This window comes from Chrysoperla carnea, chromosome 1 (genome assembly GCF_905475395.1).
Source record: "Chrysoperla carnea chromosome 1, inChrCarn1.1, whole genome shotgun sequence".
NCBI lineage: Eukaryota > Metazoa > Arthropoda > Insecta > Neuroptera > Chrysopidae > Chrysoperla > Chrysoperla carnea.
This window is the reverse complement of record NC_058337.1, coordinates 113,556,144-113,565,974: the sequence shown is the minus strand read 5'-3', so window position 1 is coordinate 113,565,974 and position 9,831 is coordinate 113,556,144.

Below are 9,831 nucleotides of genomic sequence, written 5' to 3'. Positions count from 1 at the left end.
TCAAGGTGCGTAAAATTAAATCAATAAAAAAAATTAAGAATACTTAATAAAATTTCGACGTCGTGCATTTTTGTTGAATTTTTCCTAAAGGAAATAACTAAATGATTGCCTACACATTAAAGTTCACGAGAGCAAATTGTTTATATAACCGCAGGGCAAAAACTAATTTATATAACGGAACATGCAATAATATTTACTAATGAATAATAGTTTTCCATGAAATTGGCGCCAAAAGAGTCAAAAATTTTGGCGAATCTAATTAAATATTAACTGTTTATATTGAAATTACTGATGAGTTTATCGTTAACGGAAAATATATTTTACCGTTTTGTTTGTGTGGGTTTTTTTTACAATGAAAGAAAGTTCTTCTCTTTAAAAAAAATTCGACCTTGCTGAAAATGGTTTTTTTTTTCTTTAATAATAGGGTTGGGAAGTATTATTAAATGATTATGTAATGAAATTAATATTTATGATATTGTAAATGCATGAAAGTTATAAATTGTTGTTTTTTTTAAACTCTTTTATTAGATAACCAATATGAAAGCAAAGAGTTGCTCTGTTTTTAATTTAGTTTGCCATCTCTATATATTATAAATGCGAAAGTAAGCATGTTTGTTTGTTTGTTTGTTTGTTTGTTTGTTTGTTTGTTACGCTTTCACGCTAAAACTAGCGAATGGTTTTTAATGAAACTGTACTGCAATATAGGTCATACTTCAGAATAACACATGAGATATAATTTATAAAGATATATTAATAAAAAAATTAAAAAAATTTAAAAATTAATTTAATTTAACATTACCATAAATTACAAATTTCTGTAAAAGTAGTAATTTGACATTACCATAAATTACAGATTTCTGTAAAAATAGTCAATATAAAATATTTCACGGCCATCTTCTCTGATATACTCAATGAATAATTACCATTATACATTTAAAAAAATAGAAATATACATATATACATACATATATTTCACCTGTGTAAAAAAATCCTTACCATTATTTCGAATGATATAGAAAGGCGATAAGCGAGAGCAATCTTTATCAATCTTTACTTTTAAACCCAGCGAAGCGGGTGGGTATCACTCAAATTTCATAATAAATAAACTCACGCCAAAACAACTCTTGCAAATTGTTGACATTTTTTATTAATTTCACGTGATGGGCCGTTTAATTGGTCTCCAAGATCTAACCTCATAAAAAATTTTTCTTGGGGGGTATGTAAAATCACTTATATAAGCCGATAAACCAGAGGCAGTTGAACACTTGGAATACAATATTCGGCGAGTTATTAGCAAAATATCTAAGTTTACCTTCAACACAGTTTGCTTGAAATCTAACTTATTATTAAATTACTTTCCTTTGGCTTTGTCGTACAAAAGGGCTTACCAAATATGGCTCCAGTGGCATTTTATAAATACATGTAAATCAATAAATAAAGTACATAGATTAAATAAAGTAAAAGTAACGAATTCATAATTATTCCCAAAGGAATAAATTTTGTTATTTTTATTACTTAATCAAATATATATTTATAATTCAAGCACAAAAACTAGGTACATTTTGGGTGTAATTCAAATAGATAGCATTCTTAAAATGAATTTTGATATGAAGAAATATGAACATAAGCAAGAATCGAAACCACATTCCATGGCTTCGTGAGAATATATTTGCATCTAAATATGAGATACTCTCGCATCAGGAGTGGAACCCGCACCAATTCGATTCATGCCAAACACCTTAACCAATTCGAGCTCTAGACAAGGAGTGTTTCTTTTTTCAACTCACCGAGTTTTGTATTTTTGTTTGTTAGTCAACATTAACTAATTTTTATACCCTGTATATATGTAATATATATCAAGATATACTAAGTTTAGTCCCTAGTTTGTAACGCTCAAAAATATTGATGCTACGAACAAAATTTGATATAAGTGTTCATAAAATCTACTAAAGTGTACATTTCTGGTCGTCTGCCTGTCTGTCCATCTGTGATCACGATAACCCAAAAACTAAAGGAGATATCAAGCTGAAGATGATTTATAGCGAGCTCAGGACGTGTAAATGAGCAACATAGTCCAATATCTTGGGTGCACAGGACCCATCTTGTAAACCGTTAGAGATAGAACAAAAGTTTACGTATAAAAATGTTTATAATAAAAAAGTATACATCTTTGGTTTGAAATATTTTTTTGTTAACATCACTGTTTACCCGTGAGGGCACTTTGGTGTCTATAGTTCTCCAAAACTATAAAAAGATAGAGAGCTGAAAAGTTTTAGGTAGCTTCAACTAGTGGCTGTGAAACTTTTCCGGAAAAGATAATGATTCCAATCTTGCCCATTTGGTATCAACTTGGGCTTTGCAGAAAAATTATGAATCGTTTTGGGACCTCAAATACTACGATTTATTCGATTCCGACCTGTAAAGGTCTACAATTACATACCATTACCCTACCTAATACAAATGTTTTAATAAGTAGCCTTTAACTTGATTGATTGGAATGTAATTTTATTGATACAAATTAATGAATTAATAGATATTCTAGCACGCGAACGGTGGTTTCTTATGTTTGTTTTTGTTTTTTTTTAATCAGTTGTATTTATTTTACATAAATTAATTCAACAGTTTTTTATTAAACATTATTTTATGTAATTATTGAAATTGAATTATCTTTATGTAGACATGGAGCTAGTCAGTATTTGAATTCCTTGATAGACGATAAGAAATTATCGTAAAAAATATTATTTAGTGTGTCGAATTTAAGATAAAGATACACAAATATTTTCGTTACTTATAGGAATATCGATGTGAAGTTTTGCTATTATATATGCATCCATACAATTCTATAATTAAAGTAGTGTATCGTTACCATGGAAACGCCTTCAATAAAACTCGCGCACGGTGCGAATAAGAAAAAGCTGCTTAGAATATATTTTTATACCCATATACTGATTTTCATGACAAAATTCATATTAAATTTTTTCATTATTTTGGTCTTTACTCAAAAAGTTTATTGAAATATTTGAATAGGTACATAAAACTTTTAAATTATCAATTTGTCCAGTTTTTACATTCTATAACACACTAGTTATAAAAGTTTATTTTATAATTTTATAACTATTGTGTATATTATGGAATGTTAAAATTGACAAAATTGATTTCACAATAGGTGTACTCATCGGAGACATCATTTGCTGACAGACACCAAGACTATTATTATTAATTTTATGGATGAATGTTTTTATGGAAAAAATATATTTATTTTTATGAAAATGCAAACTGGACTTTGTCCTGGAAGGAAAATTAAAACAAATATTATAAACATGTATAATTTCTTTAAATGAATAATCTTATATTTATTTGCACACGTAACTTTGAAAAAAAAATATTTTCAATTAAATTAAAAAAAAAAAATTAAAACAATTGTCATTAAATATTTGAGGCTGATATTTTTCTCAAGGAAATAATGCGAACAGAAAGTGAGAGGGTATTATCTTCATAAAAATGTTGATTCTGTTCACGCTGACGCATGGACTGAGAAATTAATCATCGATTTATATGCATCATATTATATTATTCAGCGGAAACCATTAAGTTAAAAATTGCACATTTTAAGTATAAATATAACAAGTGAAAACAAACAATTGACTGAGTTATTTGTTAAAATACCATGTATAGACTGTGTTGATTACACTGCCACATTAAACATACATACATGTCACACATGTCACAATAACTGATATTCTCATATAATCTATATAATTTGCGCCTATTTTGCACTCTGGCGGGTAAAAAAACATGTTTACGAAAAAATGAGTCAAACAAAAGTTGTTTACTTTTTTATAAGGAACATTTTTTACATTTAAACTTTTGTTCTATCTCTAAAGGTTTACAAGATGAGTTCTACGGACCCAAAAATTTGACCTATGTTGCTCATTTACGAACTTAGCCTCACTTTTTATGTCCTGAGAACGCTATAAAAATTTCAGCTTGATATCTCTTTTCGTTTTAAAGCTATCATGTTCACAGACAGATGGACAGACGGGAAGGCGGACAACCGAAAATGGTCTAAATAGGTGATTTTATGAGCACATATATCAAAACTTTGTTGGTAACATCAATATTTTTAAGCGTTACAAACTTGGGACCAAATTTAGTATACCTTGATGTATTTCATATATACATGGTATAAAAAATGAAAAAATATAATTTTTAATATGAAAGTTGTCAAAATGTCATATTTACGTACGTTTAGTTACTTATTGGAGTGTAATTGGTATTGATGAGGTAACAAAAATAGCGATACTTTTATTCCTTGGGGAAAATTATGAATTCATTAGTTTGATTTTTTAAATAGAATTATAACTTTTACTTTATTTAATCTCTGAATATGACCATTTACTTTATATAATCTGTGAATATGAAAATATATAATACATTCGATACGCCACTGTAGGTAGCCATTTTAGAAATAGTAGACAGCAACTAAATTTAGGAAAACCCATATAGAACGTGGGTCAAAAAAGTGGCCGTGTGTCAAAAATTTGCTACAAAAAATTAATTTTTTCTTAAATCAAAAATTTCACATTGAAATATTTTTCATATGTTATATTTAAATTTCGAAATTTAATAGAAATAGATATTCTTTTCTACGAATAAACTTTATTTTAAAGTGATATATATTAAAATGTTACTATGCGTTGAAATAGTAAACATAATTATTTATAAACGAATAATTCTCCTTTTAATTTCCCCAGGACAAAGTTCATATTTAAATAGCTTGTATTTTCATAAACAATTTTTTAATAAAAAAAAAAAATTCCACGTCAAAAACTAATAATAAATAATTCAAATATTATTCATACTTCCCACGTCTTCCACAATTGTTTTTATTTTCGTCTAAAGTCCAAATCGTTGGCAAAAACTATGAATTTCTATTTAAAATTATGTAGTAATATAAGGAAGTAATGTTTTCAACTAGAAAAACTTATTGAAGAGTTCTCATCGAATATTTACGTTTTTAATTCCTCCAATTCCAAGAATATTATTCATTGATCTGTACGAACGAACTATTTTGATCTATATCAAAAAATAGAGATATAGGATAAGGATATGATGAAATTGCTCTTATTCAAAAAAATCATTCTCAATGTCCAATCGAATTCGGAACAGAGGTTTTGCCTGCAAATTTTTCAGCTTTTTCCATTTTTTGCGAAAGTGGAATGTAGAGTTTTGCTTAAAGATAACAGCTTATTCGATTTATATTTTTAACACGTGTACTTTGATCTACGTAAATATCATAAAATGTATAATAAGACGTATTCGAATTTTCCAGAAAGTTCTAGAACTTTTATGAATGTTCCAGAATGTTTTAGAATATTCACAAATGTTCCAGATTGTTCGAGAATGAACTAGAAGGTTCTAGAATATTAAAAAATGCTTTGCAGCATTCTAGGATATTCTGCATTTTTCAAGAATAGTTTGGAACAATCGACAATGACCTGTAGAATGTTCCTGATTTTTCAAGAATGATTTAGACTGTTTAAGAATGGTCTAAAATGATCCAGTAGGTTGGAGAATGTTGCACAACATTCTAGAATAATCGAGATCATTCTTATCCGAGCAATGTCAAGAATTTCAGCAGCAGAAAAACTAAAAGGCTATTTATACACACCCCAAAATTGGAGGAAAAAATGTAACCTCTTTTACTGACATGACATTTTTTATTGGAAAGTAAATTTAAGATTTTATAACTTCAGAAACTTGATTTTTCAATCTTCTGAAGGTAGAGTCGACAGACATCGGGTGAAATAATTTTCTAAGCAAAAGCATCTTCTTAATCTCCAGGCATTTATGTAATCAACTCAAGAAAGAAAATTATACTTGGAAAATGATAGAAAACTATTTAACAAAATACTTAATTAATACATATGAATAACTATAAACAGTAAGTAATTAATCAAAAGAATAATTAATTATGAAAAAAAACTTTTCTAATTCAGCCTTAAAGGTAACACACAGGTAAGAGACACACCTTCTTCTATTCAAACCATATCACTGTTGTATAAAAAACAAGATTGCAATTTAATGAAACCATTGCATCATCACAAATTTATTGAGTATTCTTTATATTTTATTGGTTTAAATAAAGATAAATATTACAATCAATGTATAGGAAGAAAAAAGATAAAACGATTGGGATTCTTAATATGTTTTTTAATTAAAATAATAAAATGATGAAAAAGATGATTGTAAATAATCATTGGTTTACATCATTCTCATATACATACAGATGGGTATCGTGCCATACATGCGATGTTTATTCAAACGTTAGCGTAATGTTTATTAGTTCTGGAGGTGCCCTATTCCTATAAATCCCTAAACTCAGTATAATAGATATTTCTGTTCTTGAGGTATAACAATTAAGAAATTTTTATTTCATTCAGAAGACGTTTTGTAGATCAATGATGTTGTTTCACTGACCTAAGATTGATGAAGTTATTTGCGGCAATTTTCAATCTAGTAACACAGGTGTTAGGGTTCTTGAGAATATCATGATTATTCTGTACGCTTCAAGCCAAATAAATTGCGTTACAATATAAGTTATCTTTTTTCGACGTTAAAGAGCTAAATCATCCATAAATGCGATCTCAAAACGCAAATATATCGATTTTGATTCTTTAAGCCACTCTTTTTCAAGCACTTTTTTATTAACTTGTCAAAAGACGCAAATAATTCCAAAACATGAACTTTGTGTTTAGCTTATTTGCATGAAATAAATTATCAATGCTGTAATTTTTTTAAATGCTAACATGTAAATAAACATGGCGTTAATTGAAATTCAAAGTTGTTTTGTTGCATGCCTTGTTGTTTACATTTTTTATTTATTTGTTTACAAAAATTCAACACAGCAAGCCAACCAAGCTCCACCACTGTTTAGGTGTGTGCAGAAAAAAATTTGTAAGTCATTAATGAGAATCAGAATTTTAATGTATCAAGGAAATCTACCACACGTTGTCTTTGGCTGAAGCTGATGATGATGATGTAGTCTTCATAAGAAATTAGCTCATGCTAGTGGCTGCTGATCACTCGACCAGTGACTGACTGATTTGCCATTTTAAACGAAATTTTGTCCATGGAATATTTGACGCATGATAATTACTAGCAGCTGCTTGACCCCGTGACTCCACCCTTGCGTAAACTATTTATGTTTTTTATCTTATATTTACAATTTTTATTTCTTACTCCTTCAAATCATCTTTGAAATTCTACCCGAATTTTATAAACTTTGGTGTTAAAGGTGTTGCTGCAAGAATCGCGACAAGTCGCGACAAAAATTACCGATATCGATATATAAACAAACAAAGCACGAATGATTTTCTGAAAAGCGACGAAAAAACGAAAAAAGTTGTGTACTATAATAAAGGGATGATCCAATTTCATTTTCCTATGTTTGCAACTCTGTAAATTAGAATGCTGTGAATTATTTCGCGATATATTATCGTTAAACTAACGCTCAACACTCAAATTGTTCACTTGTTCTTCAGAAAAAACAATTCTGTAAAAAACTAAACTTTTTCGGAAATATTATGGACAATTTAATCGTTCTAATGAGCGAACAATTCGCATCATTATTGAAAAGTTCGAGGAAACTGTTGGCATAGAAGATAGGGTAAGGCGTGTGTATTATCGTAATTTGACCGTAAAAAATACACCATTGGATTTCTTTTTGTGGGGTTTTCTTAAGAGTTGCGTCTGTTTTAACAAACCTACAACGTTGTAGCCCCTAAAAGGTAACATTTGCGAAATTATAGTCAAAATAACCAAACCCCCTGAAAATTTATATTCACAATTATCTGGAACGAATAAACTGCCGTAGAAGATTCAGAGGCGACCATTTGGCTGTCATCATTTTTCATATTAAACGCAGTTACTAAATATTCGATTAATAAAAGTATAACTAAGGTAATATTACATTTTTTGTGCGATATATTTTATTTTTTTAAATTTAAAATAGAGAACTCAATTTGGATCATCCTTTATATGAAAACGGTTTACATGAAGGGCTTAAAAATTTTGAGATACAGTCCGGAAAATAGTGGATTGAATAAAAATGGTATAAATAGTCGGATTAGCAGCACTGAGCTGACTTTATAGCTGTTTATTATCTTTTGGTTATTGAAAAGGGTAGATATAATGGAATCGAAGTATTTGCAAAATTTCAGCGATCGGGAGTTAGGGTCGAAGGAAATAGGAACGTTATTCCTGTGGTTGCATCGAATTCGTTAATGCACTAGGCGCGCTGGAAAGAAAGCAAATGATGAATTTGAAATTGGGGTCCTGGCTTCCAGCATAAAAATGTAAAAATTTTAAAAAGTTTCAAACAATAAAAATTTAAATTGTATCTGGTAAATCAGATACCATATTTCTTAATTAAAAATTATTTTGACAAGTATTGCAAAACCAGAATCTTATCAAGAATTTGCAAACCGTGATTAATAAATCCAAACATGTTTGGTAATTTTTTCGGTATAATAAAATCAAAGCATATTTATTATTTTTAAGTTATGAAAATCGATTTCAGTCACAAGTGTTTGGTCATAATTTGCGTACTTTCCAATAATTTTGTTATTTCCATAAAAAAAAAACTTTACAAGTTTTAATAAGTTAAAATTCAAATCGCAATCAAGAAATTTAGTTCAGATTCAATAAACACTAGTAGTACTATCTATATTCATTTCTCGGTACAACTATTTGGTGGAGAAGATGAAAATGTGTTTTGAATGATAACAGTCGCCGGACATAACATTAGGTGTCACTACTTTCATAATACAGCGTATAACAACGGAAACCTTCCCACTAGGATAATATAAAAGAGTAAAAGACCTTCCCACTGTAGTTTCGATTGTTATTGTAGTACAAGCAAAAGAGTTTAAAATTTTTTATAATTATTCTGTCTGATTTTTCAACGAGATAATTAGGAGAAAAATGGTAGTTTTTACGAAAACATATTTTGGAAAAAATCAGTATGTAGGAAGTTGTTTAAAAAAACAAACAAACGGAAAGGCATTTTGATAAAAACACGAAAATAGAGGAGCTTAAAAAGAAATAAAAATGAGATTAATTAATATACGAAACTTTACGAGAAAAAAACGGTTTTATCGCGAAAGTATTGCGTTTTTCGTCTTTTATTTTCTCGGATTATATGATTCGCAGGAAAATCATTCTGGTCTCAAATTTAAGCTCTTTTAATAGTATCTTTATATAGAGTTATGTAAATTTTGCGAAAATTAAGGGCTTATTCTTTCGTTAAGAGTTGCTCTAAAATCTCTGCATAGTTATTAATCTCGTAGATGCCTGATGAAACCGTAAAAACCACCAAAGTCCATGCTTTCAAGATTCAATTATTTTGGACCGGTTTGCATCAAAGAAATCCATAGTATGCATACAAAATATTTTTAATATTAGAGATGAGAATATTCCGGGTTCGATATTTTTCCCTATTGTAGTCATTAACATGCCAAATTGAGAAATTTAGGGACTGTGATACGTAATATGAAAAGTCGCATCACAATGCCCTAAAGTCCCAAACGACACTAAATAAAATTATACGACGAAGTTGTCAAAAATCATTAACCTCCAGAGTTTCAGCTTTAAATCGTCTTCAAAATCACATTTAAGGCAGAAAACTCTAAAGAATAATAATTTTAATTGAATGAAGAATTAAAACTTAACACTTAAAGCTGTTGTCTCGCTATGGGCATGCATAGTGTCAGAAAATTCTAAATTTTTGTATACTTATTAAGGATATTGTAACACAACTACCATACAAAT